We start from the raw sequence: 19,343 nt of genomic DNA on the forward strand, positions 1-19,343 counted from the left end.
GAAAAAAGACAGCTAAAAGCCCCACAACAAATGACGCCAATTTCTGCCCAGGGTCCCATGGTGTAGCTCACAGCTCGTCGAGCCTTGCCCATGCACACAGCATTTCCCACCAGATTTCAGTGTCTTACTCTTAAACATGAGCTGTTTTCACTTCACTGGTATTCCTGCGAAAATTGCATACCCTGACTCTAATCATGAGACAGCAGACAACTCCAAACTCGTCTGTACTCTTAAGAAGATGTCAAGTCCAAAAACACAAAGCTAAGGAACTGTTTGAGATAACTGGGACAATTGATAAAATTCGAATGAACTTTAGATAATAACATTTCGTCAATTTAAAATTTCTTGATTCTGCCATTTGCAGCAACATGGATGAGCCTGGAGAAAATGATGTTAAGTGAAATAAGCCAGACACAGAAAGAGAAATACTGCATGTCCTCACTCATAACTGGGTGCTAAGAAAGAAGGAAAGAAAGATAGAAAGAAAGAAAGAAAAGACCACAATAATACGTTGAACTTTCAGAAGGAGAGAACAAACCTAAGGATACTAGAGATGGCGGGGGGGGGGGGTTAGGGAAGGACTGGTCGGGTAAGATGTATAAAGAATAATTACGATTTAAAATAATGAATATGCTAATACAAAATTTCTTGATTCTGATCATTGGACTTTGCATAAATGAAATGTCCTTGTTTTTTGGAAATACTAAAGTATTTATTCTCAAAGAGTTCAGGAAAACTTATCTATTTTTGACAAGAATGATAAAATGTATGGGGGCAATTGGTACATCTGGGTAAAGGATGTATGGGGGTTCTTTGTACTATTCTTACAAATTTTCTGCTGTTTGAAATTGTATCAAAATAAAAAAATTACAAAAAACATGATCATGTTTCTAGAAAGGCACTATGAAAGGTATAGACCAAAGATGCGGAAAAAAGAAAATAAGTGGAAAGTCGGAGTGCAGAGAAACACTCTGAAAGTACTATAATTAGTACCAGTATTTTCAGAGTAAGATATAAGAGCAAATATTCCATGAAAGAGGATGAGGGTAACAGATGAGGGCTACATTCCAAATATCAGAAAAATCTCCTGGAAATTAAAAATATAAGAACAGGAATTTAAAAAAACTAATAAAAGTTAAAATTGAGGCAAATTCTATAGAATTTTATGTCCAGATAAATTCTCTTTCAAGTTGGAGGGTGCAAGAATGGATTTGCAAAATCTAAAAAAAAAAATTACCTTCTATGTCACCTTTTTCAGTATGTGTTCCAGAAAAAAATGAAAGTGAAAACTGAAAGAAAAAATGGAATCTAGAAAACATGGAAATTAAGCCAGAGAAAGGCAAAGAAAACAATGGAGGAACAGTTCTTTCCTCCTCCCCTTCCGTCATCTGGGTTGAATAAGGGCCATCCATCTTCATCTCCCAGTATTCAAGTCAGGCCAATCAGATTTATTCTCAGGATTTTCTTAATTGCCTAACAGAAAAGAGTACTTTCCTCTCAGGTTATGATGCAGTGAGGATATGGTCCTAAGACCCAAGAATGACCCAGAGCCCCTGTCTTGCTGAGACAGCTGGCCCAAGACACTGAAGGTGGTAGAGATTGAGAACAGAAAACGTGAGAAGCAGAGAGGTGATTCTACCATTGTTGTGTTCCCAATTTTGCATGTCTTCCTATAGTAGATCACACAAATTGGCCACAAATTCTATCAAAAAGTGAAACCTATCCACTCCTTGAACCTGGGTGTGGCCATATGTCTCTTATTGGCCAATAGGACATTAGCAAACATGAAGCAAGTAGAGGCTTAAAAAGTGTTTGTGCTTTGGGGCTTGCCCTTTCTGCTAGGAACCCTCATGAACATACGATGAGAGAACAGGTGGCGCACAGATCACATGGACCATGTAGAAGCATAGCAGCTGATGCTTCCTAAACCAACCAGACCCCAGGTGACCTGCCAGCTGACTGCAGACACAAGAGTGACTGCAGGTAAGATGAGCAGAAGAATCACCGAACTGAGTCTAGCTAATTGCTGACCCACAGAATCATGGCCTAAATATTGTTCTTTTAAGCCACTAAATTTTAGGATGACTTGTTATGCAGCATTGGGTAACTGATATGCTCCTCTCACACACACATCCAATGCAATTAAACTTTGCATTTTTTTCTGAAATAAAGTAGTGGGTTTTTGTATTCTTTTCTTTTCTTTTCTTTCCTTTTTCTTTTTTGCCATTTACATCAAAAGAAGTCCTAACTAAAATCATAGGGCTTCTTGTGCTTGTGTCATGGACTTGGTGCCTTGTTTATTAATTTAGTTTATTCTGTGAGTTGGACTAGGCCCCTGAATCCCAAGCTTCCCCTTCCAACCCCCATGTTACCATTACCTGCCTATGCTTTGTCCTCAAAAACTGCCAAAGAACTTTTTCCTCCTTCCTCTCCATGCCCACACCTGCCAGGTTGGACCCCTTCCCATGGCCTTTGCCAAGGTCCTATACCTGCCACTTCCTGTTGGCTCTTTTCAATGCCAACAGCTTGACAATGTAACTCTCCATCTGTTACTAATTGCCAGACTTACTGCCACCACTCTTCACCTGTCTGTGCTGCAGACTTCCTCCTGCAAATAGGAGAGCTATTCACCTGCCAGATGCCAACAGTCAACTTCCTGCCTGGACTCTCTCTGGGCTGTTCTGTGTCATTAGGTTTAGATTCCCACGCTCTTGCCCTTCTGGTCTATCCTCTGTCTGAGACAGAGCTGGGCCTGAAAAGGTAGGTGAATCTCTAGCAGCACTCATACATCCACATGAAAAATTGTATGCAGTAGAAGTAGATGGTGATTTTTTTTTAAAGACAAGTCATGGGGAAGTTATGTCTCTTCCTGGTAAAAGAATACTGACAAGGCTGTCTCAGAGACTCATGGAGTGTGTTTGTTGCCTTTGGGGCTGTAGACAAAAAAGTTGGTTCTTAGCAATATTGACCAAATAGGCCAAAGATCTGCTCATATTCCCTTAGGCCTTTCCATTTCTATGCTTAGTAGCTTGACATCCAACTACCAGTCTCTACATCTTTTTACCAGAGACATTTCTCTGGTGCTGGAGCCAACTTTGCTTGCACATGGCGGGTCAGAAGTGCTGGAGAATTAAAGTGTCCCACTCCTACCCTGTGTAGTCCTCATCCAAAGACTGCCCAGAGTTGGTGTATAAATACCCCAGCTCCCTCATCTTTCAGATGGGATACTTCTGACGAGTATGTTTTCCACTGGCTCTCAGAGTTCCCCAACAGGATTACCCTCCAGTTGCCCAGAGTGGCAACTTACTTGATCATACATTCTGTATTGGTTTCCTTCCCTCCTTTGTCTCTCTCTCCCAAATAAATTACATGCCCTTGAAATTTTATCTGAAGATCTGTATCCAGGAGAACCCAAACAAAGATAACAACCCACCCACTGAATACCTTAAAGAACAAGAGCTGTATCTATGAAGGTGGTGACAACAGTTTAGGAGAGAAAACAGCATGACAATGTGATGATGATCAGAACTAGCCACTTGTATTGTGAATAGGATAATAGCTGCTACTGGGCTTCATCTGCCTTCTATCTGAGAGTCTTGGATGACTTTCTTGATAGTAGAGTAACTAAACTAAGGATAAACATAAGGGAAATTTTTGGTTATAACCTGATTTATCTATTACATGGGCATTAGTTATTTTGCCCAATATCCACAGGGCAATAAATTTGTGGAATATAATTTCTTGTAATGTAGGGCTATTTAAGCATTATTTTGCAAATTTTTATGGGAGAATGATACTCTGATATGGCTCTTTGTCTAAGAGCAAAGTACAACTTAAAAAGATAACCAGTGATATTCCAATAACTATGTTCAAATATTTATGAAACATTGACTTTTGGGTGGTAGGCTAAAGCAGAGAGTTTAAATTGGTTAGTTCTATTGCCAAATGCCTTCAGACTTCATTGACTTTTTTGGAATTAGTACAAAAACAGAGATTAGATCAAAAACTTATACAGGGATTCTGTGTGGTCCAGAAAATTATGAGTCTTTACTTGTACATATGAATTAAATATTACACATGATTAGTCTTCATCTTTTGGGACAGTGAGCAATCGAGGTGTCTGAACTGATTGGGGAAAGACCTCTATATAAATGTATGACCTATTCTTCTAACAGAGTGGAAAAATTCTTAATAGTTCTGAAAGATGAACTTTCTAAGAAAAAAAATTGTGATTTTAGCATCTGGGAGGCAATGCTGATTATTTGAATAAAGCTTCCTTTGCTTGCCACCAGTATTGCAGTCATTGCTTTGTCAAGCGTTCTGAGATTCCTCAAGCATGAAAGAAAGATAGGAAATCTAATCCTGTCTCTACTTAATAGGGAATGTCTTAGAACTACTTCAAAATTCGCTTTGGCTCTGCTTAATGAAACTTCCCCATTGCTGAGCAGCAGCCCACCAAATCCGCAGCATTCAAATGGCAGCCCTTCGACTGTAAAAAGCCTGGAAAATTACAGAACATACAAAAATAAAGATTTTTATTTCTCTTTCCCAGGTTCACAAAAAGAACTGAATCTGCTCAGCCTTTTGAGTAGGTTAAATACTAGAGGCATCCCAATTCAGGAGGATGTGTTTTATTCTCGTATTGTGCAATTTAACGTGTAAACTGCCTATGATGTAGGGTCTGAAGTTTCTGCAGTGAAACTCACCAGCCCTGGTACACTCGAGAAATCATTTAAGAGGACGACAGAGTAACCAAGAGAAGTGAGCAGGACCCAGTAGTCTTCATTGGTGTCACTGAGTGTTCTCCACTGGAGCTTTACTCGGAAGGACTTTTCCCTTGAGACTTCTCCCTAGCTCTGGTTAAATTAATCTACCTTTACTGGACTGAGATAAGAGAATTATAAGTGTTTCTCTACCCCTTTCCCTTCCACACACAACCCTTGTGTCTCCAAAACTTTAAAAGATATCACTGTAATATCCAAAGTCACTTTCTGTATACCAACATGTGCATGAAATGTGACACTCAAAGCTCGCTTTTCACCACTCAGTTTCTAGCTACTCATCTCCCTTTGGCCTGAACAAGAGTGCGTCCAAACTTAGTCTTCAGAGCACAAATCAGTGTGGCAGTGTAGCAAACAAAGGATCTCCTGATTCAAATTATAACAGTGTCAGATGCTGATGTCTGTAAATAATTAATTGTGTTTTCACTGGTGAGTCCAGTTTGATCTTTCATTGCTTGGCGACCCCTGGGGTCTGTGGCTCCCTGAGAAGCAGGAGTATTTAGGATTTTTTATTACCAGCTCATCACTAATTTATAGATTACTATGGAGTCAGGTGCACAGATTCAGAGTCTCATCTATCACTATAGGCAGCCCCAGTGTTAAGAGATGGCTACTTCCCAGAAACCAGCGAAGGGGAACAAAGATGAGGAAAGGGAACAAGATCACACAAATGCCACAGAAGACATATCTTTCAGAAGCACGAGCATATCAAGGTAAAGAATGTCCTTCCCACCGAGCCAGACAAACTATAAAGTTCTCTAATTATTTCCTGAAGGTAAAGCTGCACTGTATGTTGCATAGCAAAATATGACTCAACTGTTATCACTGGTCATTAAAATTTTTTATGTTTTTCTTCTCTGCTATACCTTCTTCAGTGAAATTTTTACCAGAACAACTGTATTTGATTCAAACTTGCAGAACGTACTATTGCTTTAAAAAGGGGTTGGGGAGGGAAGGGTGACTTTCTTAACAGGACCTTGAAAGAAGAGGAAAATACTGGAGCTCATCACAGCTTTGAGAACATGTGCTGTGTCTTTTGGACAACAGCATTGAATGTGAGGTTCACATCCTTATGATTATCTAAAGTGTGTTGTAGTACATGCACATGTTGAGATGTGACAGAAAGAAGCAAAAAGTGCAAACACTAAAAGGACCATTGAATACATACCTTCAAGGAAACCAAGAACGGCTCTGGGATGTATATTACATTCCTGAGTTTTGCATGATTTCCTGGATGGCATTAATAGTTTTCTGAAAATGTTCTCAAGGATTCCATTTCCATTGCTGCCAAGTATGTATTCCCACCCTGTGACCCCTTGTGTCTTTCCCAACTTCTGCACAAAGCTTGTTCTCATAGCGCAAGGGAAAGATGAGAGGCGTAAATAAAACCTCAACCCGGTGGAATTTGAAACAAGTACTAGTGGGATAAAGAAATCTCTGAACATATTCATAAGGCGTGTTTCTTTATTGAACTTTTCTATGTCTCAGGGACACCACTGAGGCTGTGCCACATTCTGAAACTGTTGCTATGGCAAAGCGTCTTGTGTTATTGACTATGGAGCACATTGTTGTGTTTAAGTCATGTAAATGATCGGGACACAAAGGGAGCCGTCCGCAGCAGCCTCTGCTCAATCACCACAGTGCTGGGGTCTTTCCCCCTTGACACATGCCATTTACCCGGCATGGGAAGGCATTTCTTTCAGAAAGCCTCACTCCCTGGGTGCTGCGAACTAGTCTTTGGAGACATTTATGCGATCTCCACGTCTTTCAGAATCGATTCTGCAGGGGAAAAAGAACACACAATGACGAAGCCCTTTCTTTTGTTTTAAGGCCAGGACATTTCTAAAGAAAATTTTGCATCTTCTACTTATTAACACATTTTTCTTTTTCAGCTGCTGGTCTTGTCTAGTATTTCAACTTTCTATCAGTTTCTGTCACTTAGAAGCAAACTAGAATTTCTCCTTTGTTTCCCACTTATATCTCAAATATGTGTTTTTAATTAACTATTTTACTACAGCATCAATTCACACTGATTAGACATAATTACAGAAACAAAATATGCAGAAGACATTTTAATAACACCTGCCACCTCTAAGGGAACAATGAGGATCTAATTTAATGATCTAAGTGTTGTTTGAAAGCAACAGAGAATTTAAAAAATAGTAATATATTTTGAAATGGAGCTTATTAGTATTTTTGGATACAAATGTAAGCTAAGATGCACTATTATCCAGATTTTAATGCTTGTAATTAAAAAAAAATAAACACTTAGGGTAACATTTGTTTACATGGAGAATCACACCCTTTAATAATAAAAGCTTGATCCAATGAAAACACTTTGAATCGTGACACTTGAGACTTGAAATGCTGTGATAATTTGTAGGCCAATTTCTAAGGGAAATTTCACCACTATGAAAATCTGGTTTTGATAGTATTGTGTCAACGTCGATTTCCTGCTTTTGACACTATAATGTGGTTATGAAAGATGTTATCATTAGGGGAAGTTGTGTGAATGGCACATGGGAACTCTGCATTAGTTTCGCAAACACTTGTGTATCTTAAACTATTTCAAAATTAAAAATGTTATAGCATGAATCGATTTTTGATGCATAATATAAATGTATTTTTCCTACTTGTAGCGGAATGTGCTGTCTCAGTAGATCTTAGAGAATTACTGTTACAGATCTTGGAGAATTACTATTACTCAGTAGGGATTAGAGAATTCCTATCACTATTACATTATTCTCAGAACTTGTCTTGGTATCTGGCATCAAAGGAATTTTGAACAACGCGTTAACTTTCTTCATGAAAATTCTATTTACCACAAATTTTCAATTCATTCAGAAAAGAAGCCTGTAAACAATTGTAAACGAGAGATCTATTTGCTCTCACTGCTTCAAGATGCTCTTTCAGGAGTTATTAAAACTGTATTTACAATTCCTATAAATCTGGTAACATGATTGGATCTCTTACTTTATCTTTTCTGTTCTCTTATTAAAAACTCTCCATAGTTAAAGCTATAGTTTTGCATTCCTCCCCCTCATGAGTGAAATTCACAGATTAAAAAAGTAATATGTATGGCATATACTAACATTTATAAAGCAAATGTATAAGGCTAACTTTTCAAAATTACACATAGAAATGTTAAGCTTGCAAAAGACAAAATTCTTGCCGGGCTAAAGTCTCTGCTGTAGATAAAGAATTGTAACACAGCAAAATTTCTGGCTCTAAGGGCAGATGTCCTTGGTGCAGCTAAACCTAATGATTGTTGCCATGACAATTATCTTACTGTTCTTTTTTGTAACCACCTATGTTCCTTTTCTGTAACTTTCTGGCCTGGAGAATAAATACTGAGAGAAGACCCTAGTTCCATGTTATTTTCCTAGGAGGAATGCCTCTCTCTTGAGGGTTCCTGGAAATTAACCCCTTCAGGGCTTCTCACTGCTCAGAAGAAATGGGCTTTGAGTCATCCTTTGCATCTCCGTCACCCTGTGAGAGGTGACAATATGAAACATAACACAAACCAAAATTATACCTAATGTATTGTTGTCTTTTCATTTTTCATTTGGGTGTGATTGTGTATGTGTGTGTGTAACCATATGATGTCAGGATCAATAGGACCATAACAATCTCCTAATGCAACCTCAATATTAATGCATTAAATATACATGTGCTTGATATTTATAATACATACTGCTGATTCTGTAATAATTCTTTGCATCTCCATGGTACTCTTTAAGTGGCCACTATAGCACACATCTAACTTTATCCTAACAATTCTGTGAGTTTGCTAGAGATCACTACCATTATTCTCACTAAGAAAACGGGCAGCTAAATTCCAAAGTGGTCCAGCCTTTGTCATAATCCTGCACAGCATGCAAATGGTGAAGTTGGGGATTAAAACCCAGATTGCACATCCCTGCTCGAGGTACTTTATTCTAGCCCACATTCTCTAAAGCTACAAATGCATTTACATTGTCTTGTATAATATCTCCAATAGTGCCACTTGGAGGAAAAGTTTAATTAAAGTAACAGGAGTTAGTTATCTCTTTAAACTGTAACAATTAAAAGCATTTTGTGAATGACCTAGGAACACTTGCCTCCACATCCTAATGCCTTTTCTTTCTTTTCTCTTCTTTAATAGCTTAGTTGAGATACAATTCACATACCATTCAATCCATCCATTAATGTGTACAATTCAAGTTTTTTTGAATATTCACATAGTTATGCAAACTATCATCACAATCTAATTTTAGAACAGCTGTATCCCTCATAAAAGAATCCCCTACCCCCAGCCCTATGCAGCCACTAATTTCTTTTCTTTCCTTTTTTTTTTTTGGAGGCTGGCCAGTTCAGGGATCCGAACCACGACCTTGGTATTACAAGGCTGCGCTCAAACCAACTGAGCTAACAGGCCAGCCCCAACCACCAATTCCTCTCTCTATAGATTTGCCTATTCTGGACATTTCATACAAATGAAATCATACAATATGTGATTCTTTGTGACTGGCTTCTCTCACCAAGCATAATGTAGCATGTATCAGTACTTCATTCTTTTTTATTGGTGAGTAATATTCCATTGTATGGGCATGCTACACGTTATTTACCCATTCATCAGTTGATGAACATTTGGGTTGTTTCTACCTTTTGGCCATTATAAATAATGCTGCTATGAACATTCATGTATATGTTTTCATGTACCTAGGAGAGGACTTGCTGGGTCATGGGGTAACTCTATGTTTACCTTTTTGAGGAACTTCCAGACTGTTTCTGAAGTGGCTGCATTATTATTTTACGTTCCCACCAATGATACCTTTTCTTAACCTGAGTTGACAAAGCCACTCCAATGGCTCTTGGCAGTGACTAAACTTCAATGTCCTTTTTCTCACATACTTCTGTGTCTGGCCAGGTGAAAGGCGGGAGAGTATCTGCCATGTAAATAACTACGATTTCAGAAAAGCCATCAGGAATTAGAATGGTAAACAAGGAAATTAAGGGTGTGCTTATGAATTCCACATCGAGAATGTGAGCCACCTTTTGGTGAGGAAATTTAATGCTTTAGGTTGCATCAAATATACCAAAAAAAAAAAAAAATCAATTGGCCATACGAAAATAAAAAACAAACGAAATCAACCAACCATTCAAACAGAGGCCCCCAGTATCATCTTCGGCATTTGACCTTCTGTCAGTAGCCCCTGAAGCACTAGTGAGATAGTATGGGATCCAGGAACTGTTTTTATAGCTCTCAATATTAAGAGATATTTTGGGCTATAAAGACATCCATGCTAAAGCTGTCACACCTGCTTCTTGCCCATGGATGCACAACTATTTTAAAACATCTCCAAAGGCATATGAACAAACTTTGTGTAATCTCAAGGATTCTTAAGCTTTTAGATGGAGATCAACACAGACTCTGGCTTTAAGACAAGCTGGAACACCTTCTGAAATTTAAAACACAAATCAAGTAAGAATCTGGAGGTGAATTCGATTGGTTCTTTTCCACACAAACCTAGCAACACTTCGACTAGCTGTCTTTATGTGGCCAGAAAGGTCTGAGCTGGAAGAGGGATGCAAACGTTTCCTGGGCCAGCACTGCTAGGTGGCAGGGGCTGAAGTGGTCATTTTTACTTCTTCATCCTGGTTTTTCTAATATCCATTAGTCAGTACTTTTGTCTTGTTCTTATCTGTGACCCACGTGGCCCGATTTCAGATAAGCTTGTACAAAGGCAGAAAGAAAAATTATTTGGGATGTTTCTCTTATTCCATTGTCTTTCCCTGTTTCACTCCCAACCCCTATAACCAGACAAATTTTCTGGCTGGGGAACAGTCTCAAGTAGAAATAGCTGGAAGGAATTGAATGAAAATGGAAGAGACGAAAAGGGAGGAGTAATGAGTAAAAAGAAAAAAGAATTGAGAGTATACCACAAGACACAGGTCAAAAGTGGGGGAGGGGCAGAGAACAATAAAACAAGTCATGACTTTTTGGGTGGAAAGTGTTTGCAAGCGGTATTCTCCTGGGATCTTTCCAATCCCTATTGAGGTCTTTATCCCCATGGATTGTGCAAGAATTCACTGGTAACGCACAAGTTGAGTTTGCAAATGACTTCATACCTTAGCAGGAGATGTCAGTAGTTTATAGCTTTGCAAATTGAAATCAAAACTCAAAATGCCTTTGATGAACTGCAAAATATTTTCCAAAGCAAATAGAAGAAATACCTTCTAGGTTATGAAACAGCACACAGATAGAAAAATCAAATTATTATTTTTTTAAAAATGGAAGAGGAATAAGCAAAGCTAATTAGCTAACTAATAGCAAGCACTGATTCTAGAAGGACATTGAATATGGAGCTACACTAAAGAATTAGATATTTATCCTGAGGAAATCTGGCCATTCAAACTATTTCAAAGGTACTTGGCCTACTTCTGAGCACCACAATTACAGAGGGGTGTGGAGAACTTGGAAGGCGTTCAGAGGAAAACCACAAAGAAGATCAAAGAGTTGAAGAAAAGAAACCTCAGAGGAAAGAGTCAAGGAGCTGGAAAAATCTAACCTGAAGAAGAGACGTTTAAGAAGACAATGTAATCATGGTCCTCAGCTACATGATGAGCTTTTCATAGGTGGCCACCTATTCTCCATTTGCACTATAGATGGATAGAAAGGCAGGGGGCTTCAGTGTGCAATATGGGGGACTTCAGTTAGGTACAAGGAATTTCCTGGCATGAGAGTTGGTACATAAATGAAATGGGCTCCTGGTCATGGACAGCAATAAGAAAAAGGTCTTAGAAAATAGGCAAGATTCTCATTGGTTTGGGATGGTTTACAGACCTTGCTACCTAGAGTTGGGGGTGGGGCAGGGGCGTGAGTAGATTCTAACATTCTAGAAAAATACACTCTGGTACTTTGGTATTGCTTCAGACTCATGTATGCATCACTTGTCTGGTCAAATTGATCATATTTCCTGGGCTTTACACAAAATGTCATCCCTAGCGTACCACTTCGAGATGTAACCATTTCATCTGAAAAAGAGCACTGGAAAACATCTTTTGAAGAGTGGGAGTTTGTTGAAGAAAAAAAAAAAGTCAACTAAAAAAGACCCACAGGGGTGGGGGTGGGGTAAGGCACTTCGGAGTGCATGCTGGGATTAGGGCTAATTAAGATGTTGACTGAATCTATGCTAATCATGCCCCACCAGACTCTGCTGGATTAGTATGTAAATTGGTAAACTCTGTTCTGAAATTGCCCTACCAGCTGAGGTCTAATTACTGACTAGACATAACAAATAATAATGGGATTTGTATTTTAGGATGTTTAATTATGGAAATATATGTCTGGAAAAAATACCAGTTGCATCACACAAAAAGAGAATTCATGTTTTATTAAAGGTTTATGAAATTTTACACCTTTAATAAGAGCACCAGGAACAGGGGTGGGTGGAGGGAGTCCTTTTGGAGAACTAGCATTTGTGAAGGGGGACCAGATTCACAATGATTAATTCGCTGCTTGAGTAATTTCCCCAAAGCTTCTCAAAGACTAATTGTTTCATTGCTGATACACAGCATCTTGTGAGCTTTTAGTTCTATCACCAAAAGAACTGGAACTCATCCATGAAGAATAACCAAGATGCCATGGATTTAACTCAACTACTCCATCACAGGCATTCAGATGGAATTTAAAAGCAACGGGCCAACAATATTTGTAGGAAATTAAGCCCCTAAAATATTTTTTCTTCACTGAAATTATTGCATAATATTGAAATCATTTAATTTATAAATCAGAAAATGGTTAGTCCGATTCTGAAGCAAGAGCATAGACTGCATGGTTTTAGAGAAAAGCAGCTTGAGTTCTAGAATTCACTGAGACAGAAACTTTTTCGCAACCATTCATTACATCATTTTGGGACCCACCCCCCTTTTAAAAGTTACATACAAAGAGATAAAAACAGAGTTTAAGATGGAGTTGTAGTAGCTGCCTGTATGTGCCTGCCGTACTGCTATTACCCACATAATTTTGTACGCTTATGGGTGATCATTAAATCTTTATTAGGTTTTACATTATAAAATAAATTATTCATATCATTATAATGCATACTGATATCTTTACAGCCCTTCTGCCCACATTTAGCTAAACAAATCTCATTTGCATATTATTTTTTATTTTAATTTGGGATAGTTTTGCTATGAAAATATAAGGCTTAAATGCCTATTATGTCCCAATTATGTTCCAATTTCCCACACTTTTCTTGGGCCCATATAGTGCATTATAAACGAGGGAAAGTTTACATAATTAACAAAGATGAAAGATTTCCTTTTACTTATAAGGAGCTTTAGAATGTTTGCTCTTGCTGTGATATGGCGAGGGAATAGATACTATCCAGTAAAATTGAGCGAAGAAGCTTGTATTTGCAGTAGCTTCAAGCCTCTATACATTTGAAGTTACACATGGATTTGGAAATTAAATTTGTTGATCACTTTAATGTGAACTAGCCAAAATAAAGTGTTCATTTATCCTTGTGGTACAGAACTATAGGAAAGAATAATACAGTGTTACTGTGATGTTAGGCTATCCAAACTTTGTATTGGAAATTTACTGAACAAAATAATTTGTAATTGAGGGCTCATGCTATTTTTCTCTGCAGATCTTACTGGTGCATTGATAACTCTATTATTTAGGTTTCAACTGTGGATTTTAGCTTCTTTTTTCATTACTCTTAAAAATCTAAGACACACCAGGAGCTGTTTTATTTTGTGATAGTGGATGAATAAATCTGAACAAACTTTCCCTTTCCATATGATGCTCAGTTCTCACCTTTTAGCATTGCCATTAAGCTTGCATGATGACATCATCCTACAGGCAGTATGTCACTAAAGACATTATTTTAAATGCCAGTTTCCTTGTGCCCAAAGGCACCTGTCAGTAATTATATATTATTTACTATTAAAACTAATTGTGACCTACTCTAAGCACTGAACCCAGGGTCAGGAACTCTGGGATGATTATTTCAGCTCTGTCCCCTTCTTGTCATGAGTTTTGGGAGAAATCAACGTGGGGTTAAAACATTTGGAGGGTTCACAGAAAGTGTTTTGCCAACACAGAGGTAAGCTGTGTGTAAATCTGAACAGATGTCATCAGGAATGTAAATCTCTCAGGGACTGGCTAGCAAGTTATGAGATAAATCTTACATTTTTTAGAATTCTCACTTTGAAGCACATTATACAATTTCAGAGAGTAATCTTTTTCAAAACTAGACTTTGATACTCTGGTTTCTCTTCAGATCGTATAAATCTTTCGCCTTTTTCAAAACTAGACTTTGAAATCCTCTATCATTAAAGCAAGCCGCAGATTATCTTGATACACTGGAAAACTGGTTTGCGTAACATATAGATAATTGCCTGCAAAATATGACTACCCTTGGTCATAGGGATGTAGTTAAAGTCTCCTAGTTTGCTGTTCCGAACAGAGAAATATTATGGAGTCCTTCCCCAGTGGCTCTGAACACCTGTCCCAGCTAAGTAGGTAAGGAGCACGGAAGCAAGTCTTCTAGGCTAAGGGGCAAAAGCCACTCTGAGACTCTCCTTCCACTGTAAAGAGGGTCCTTCCTAACAAGAATTGCAAGAAACACAGTGGACACCAAATAATTGTTAAATATATGTCCAGTAGAAAAGGTTAAACAAATCGAAATCTTTCTGCTACACAAATTAAAAAGCAAACTTCCATGGCAAGGTCTCATATCTTCCTGATGGTCTAGCTACAACAAAAGAACCGTATTTCTATGAGCAATATCTCCTGGTAGGGAATTTGTTACCTAATGATAACTATAGTTTTTCTTTTAGAGCCCAGAGGCAAATGTTCTATAATTTCACATGATAGCTTCTACAAAGATTATAGAACAGTTTTAAAAAGAGAAAAATAGAATGTAAAAAAGTTCTGTCTGTTATGTTTAACTCAACCTTCTTTAAATGCACACATAGCAGAGTGAGAGACCTCGAGGTCCCGATTTCGCTGCGCCCCTACTTTACAGCGTTGTCGCGCGGGTTAGACGGGAGAAAGCAGGGCCAGTGCACCGCGCAGTGGGTCACTCACTGAAGGTGCGCACGGGATGGCCCTGCATCCCGTCATCTGGCCCTTCTCGATGTCTCGCTCCTTCCTACTCCCTTCTAGGAAACGACTATATGCTCACTTCAGATTTATCCAGAGGGACCTGAAACCATTTAGTTTTTGATCATCTATTTTTTATGATTGCAATATGGTTGTGTCCGTGTGGATATAAATTTTTAGAGAGCAGGAAAATAAGACCTCTGTCCAATTTTGCCCTTATGCCCAGTCTGGTGCTCCATATAAATGTTTTCTTTTGTTATGGATTACACCCTCCTGATGGCCAGGAGTCTACAGGAATTTGCCTCAGAAATATTCACAGTTCATGTTTATAGCAGTAATTGCCATCCCTGTAGCTTCTCCACCCCATGGAAATGTACGGAGAGTTCTCATACTAAATATCCAATCAGACTTCAAACCTTCAGGGATGTAAGAAAAGAAATGTGTGTTGTTTAAATTTTTAATAAATTTGTGGTAATTTGTTACAGCAGCAATGGGAAACCAGTAGACAAGGCAATTGGATAGATAGTGCTGATTAAATAAATGTGTTGAGGTCAGTGAACAACTATACTACGGGTGTAGCAGACTAATGCTTCGATACATTTAGAAGTTGTTTTTTTTTTTTTTAATTAATGACGTGCCATGATTTTCTTTCTTTTAACCGGTAGCTTAATATGGGGACAGGGGATGCATTTCCCAGGTTTCTACAACCCCATGGTTTCCTCCACTCACCTGCTGGAGGCAGAAAGTGAAGCCAGGCGGGTAAGGAAACCTAGATCTCTACACAAATACAGGAGGAGACACAAGTACATCTCAGCACGCAGGCACACAGGGGCCCTGTCCTGGATACCCGGCGCAAACCAGGGCGGGAGTGGCAGAAAACCAAACCAAACTCACTTATTTCCTCTAACCGAGAAAATCTGATATGCTCTCTTCTGTTTTTTAAATCTAATATGTTGTTTCTTCCTTGTTTCAAAAGCACTTTTTACACATAACTAGGTACAGCGCCTGTCTGATTCATACTTACGTATGCTGCCTCTGCTCATAACAGAAGTCAGGGAACGTGCAGAAATTGTCAGGGGAGATTCTCTGGAAGCATTAAGATAAGCTGTGGGGAATTACCAAATGATATGGGATCTGGAAAGAATACAAAGGTAGCGAGAGAGCAATGCATAAGTGTGCTAAAATGTGCTTTTGTGGAGCGGGACAAATCTGGATTTGCTACTTTAGTAGTTGTATGGCATGATTTCATTCTTAAATTCTCTGGGTCTCAGTTTTCTCATCTTTAAAACGGGCACAATAATGCCTATTTGGCAGTATTGCTGAGAAGAGTAAATGATAACATACTTGTAGAGGGGCCAGGGCAGAGTCTGGTACCTGGTGGATTCAAGAAATGTTTCTCTCTTTCCATGATTCTGTTTTCTTATTGATAATATTGCCAATTTTTTAATAAACTTTATTTTCTAGAGCAGTTTTCCTCCAAATATTATTGCCAATTATGTATATTATTGTGCTATATCATAACATTTAACAAAAACCATTTATCAAAAAATAACTAATATATTAAGGTGAAAATGAGAAGAAACAGTAATTCATAACCTGTAAAGATTAAGCTTGTGGAAATGTTCTGGTCTATACTTTTCCAACTTGTGCAATGGCCAGATTAATTCATGAGAAACCTTTCTTTTGAATTATTTAAATGCCCAACAATGAGAATAACACACAGCAGGTTTTGTACAATGTGAGAGGATTATTGATTAACTCAGTTCCCAAGTTCTAAGTAGTCAGTAATATATTTTAATGTATCAATAATTCAGAAGAATTAGCGTACTCTGTTGTTGCTGAAACCACATTTGCAATGGAACCATGTGAGCAGGCAAACAATTGTCAGAACAGGAAAAGTTGGTCTTTCTCTTCTAGCCTTGTCTGCCTCTGCATTGATACCACAGAAACAGTTTCTATCTCTAACAGCAAATGTGGGCCATACTAGTGACACCCAGCTATGCAATAAATGTATGCCAGATGAATGAAAATCTCATGAGGCAGTAGTGAAAAATGACCAGCCGAAGTATTTCAAAAGATCAGCCTGGAAAAAAAAAAATCAATTCTAATAAAATCGATGCTCTCAGGCTCAAATATTATGAAGGTAAATAGTCTTTGAAACTAGAATGAGCCTGGGGCAGAGAATAGCGAAAAACATTGATCAAAACCAGAAAACCTTCCAGGCGTCCTCACAGTTCCCAGATAAATTAATTAACTGTTATCTCACACTCAGGACCCCCAAATTAACTGCCAGCATTCCGTAAACAATTCCTAAAGGCAAAGATAAAACCGTTTGGTTGAATTAGCATTTTTAGTTGATAAAAGACTGAAAACTGAAATTGAAAGGGAATTGACTTTCATTTTTTTTGCAAAGGATACCTCAGGCAAATAATTAGTTCATTTTAAAGAAGGAGCATATATTTTTTCAGGCTTTCATATGAATATGAATGCAAAGAAACTTTATTTACATCGTTAATATATACATATATAAAAGTATATAGAGAGATTATGATATAGATATATACTTTAAAAATCTGATTGTTATTAACAAAATAAATGGAACACATTTTTAAGCTTTGAATAATCTAATAATCAGGTCATTTGAAGACTACAGAATTAAGTGGAAAAATCCCTACGGACCTAGTTTCGATTGAAATAAAAGTTGCAGACGTGGGCAATTAGTGTTGAATCATTTTACTTGATCAGTGTTTTCAGGATGGGCAGATTCAACTAGAATGATAATAAATGTATTATTTGGTATATGTTAGGTTTAGAAACAAAACATCTACCATCAAAACTTTGCATAGAGCAAGGCTTTTAGTTTTCTTTTAATGAGGACAGAAAAAAATGCAGAGCCTCGTAAATTAGGCGGCACCCAAACTTTCTCAGGGAAGAACCAACAAAGATTACCTCCCTGTCCTGTGGGTGGGGGAGGGGTGGGCAGGGTTTTCAGGAATTTAGTTCTCAGCTATCAGGAAAGGTTTCTGGACTTGTCCATCACAGAAACAACCGTTGTCTGCTATTTCTCTCTTCTCCACACACCCCCCCCCAACTCCAAACACACCCCTCACAAGGACTTTTGTAGTTTGCTTGAGGGATAATTTGCCTCAAAGTGAATTAATGTATTTCTAAACATTTCAGGCTCAAGTTTCCAAGGATCTACTAAGAGTCTATATGTGTAGGTGCATGTGTGTGTATACACACATAAATAATATGTATAAATAATATAAATAATGTATATATATCTTCACACAAATACCAAAGACAATTCTAAAAATAATAGGATGGAATTAGGGGTAAGAAGCCACGCTTGCCAGTTTACTGTGTCAGGAAACTGATTTCTTGAAAATGCTGAGGGCGACGTGGCGCCTATTCTTTCTGACTCTGGGGCGGGTTCATTTCTTCTCTCTGATTAGAGCACGCGCTGCATAGCAAATAGAGAATAGAAAGTTCTTCATGACTAACTTTAAATTCCATTGTCCTCATTTTAATGGGAACGCTCTCCCCTTCTCTCGCACTGTCTAGAACTTACTTATTTGGTTGATTAGCAGTGGTTTGGGTCCGCACAGCCCTAGTTGCAAAACAGGTGAAACACACAACAGGAAAATACATTCTCACAGGAAACAGACAATTGGGGATTTTCCAGAAAGTCCCAATTTTTCTCTCACCCCCATGCAGCTGTGCCTCCAAACAAATCAAATTTAAGGGTAAATGCTTTAAACATATGATTGTCGTAGAGATAAGTGCATTCCTGTATGGGGTACAGTTTCTGCATGTGCATGTGTTTTGTTTAAGTCAGTTGCTCAAAAGTGATGCTAATGAAGTTTGGGAAAAGGAAAATTGTCCCATGGCTACCAGCCCTTTGTGCAGGAAACAGCGCCCTTTTCGTATACTGGGCAGAGACAATGTAGGATGTCCCCAGAATTGCTAACCAACTTCCCTTCCTTCCGACCCGGCGCTTCAATAAAACAATTGCAGTAGCATCCCAGAGAGCAGTAGGAAAAAAAATCGCCTTACCAGTTTCTCCTACCACGGACGAAAGCAAGCAACCCCCAGCTGCTCTAGGCCAGGCAACTGGGTTTCTTAGCGTCACTTGACTGAGGGGACTATGAAAGCTGAAATCTTCCTTTCCTCTGTGTGGTTTCTCCCCAGCAACCTTTCCCAGGATTTTTCTCACAAAGCAGTCTCCTATTCTCTAATCCTCTCACAAGGAAAACCAGCACACACACCAAATGACTTCTGCAGAAGCGCCTCTCCTGGGGAGCGACGAGGGGAGGGGTGAAGGCGGTGTTTGCTAGAGCTAATTTCTGCCAGGCCAATCCTTTAGAGAGACATCGAACTCAGCCCTCTGGACTCCTCATCGATTGGAACACAATGTACCAAGCCCAGGAATATGACAGGCCACGACAAGGCATGGAGATGTGCAT

Source organism: Cynocephalus volans, chromosome X (assembly GCF_027409185.1).
Source record: "Cynocephalus volans isolate mCynVol1 chromosome X, mCynVol1.pri, whole genome shotgun sequence".
Lineage (NCBI taxonomy): Eukaryota > Metazoa > Chordata > Mammalia > Dermoptera > Cynocephalidae > Cynocephalus > Cynocephalus volans.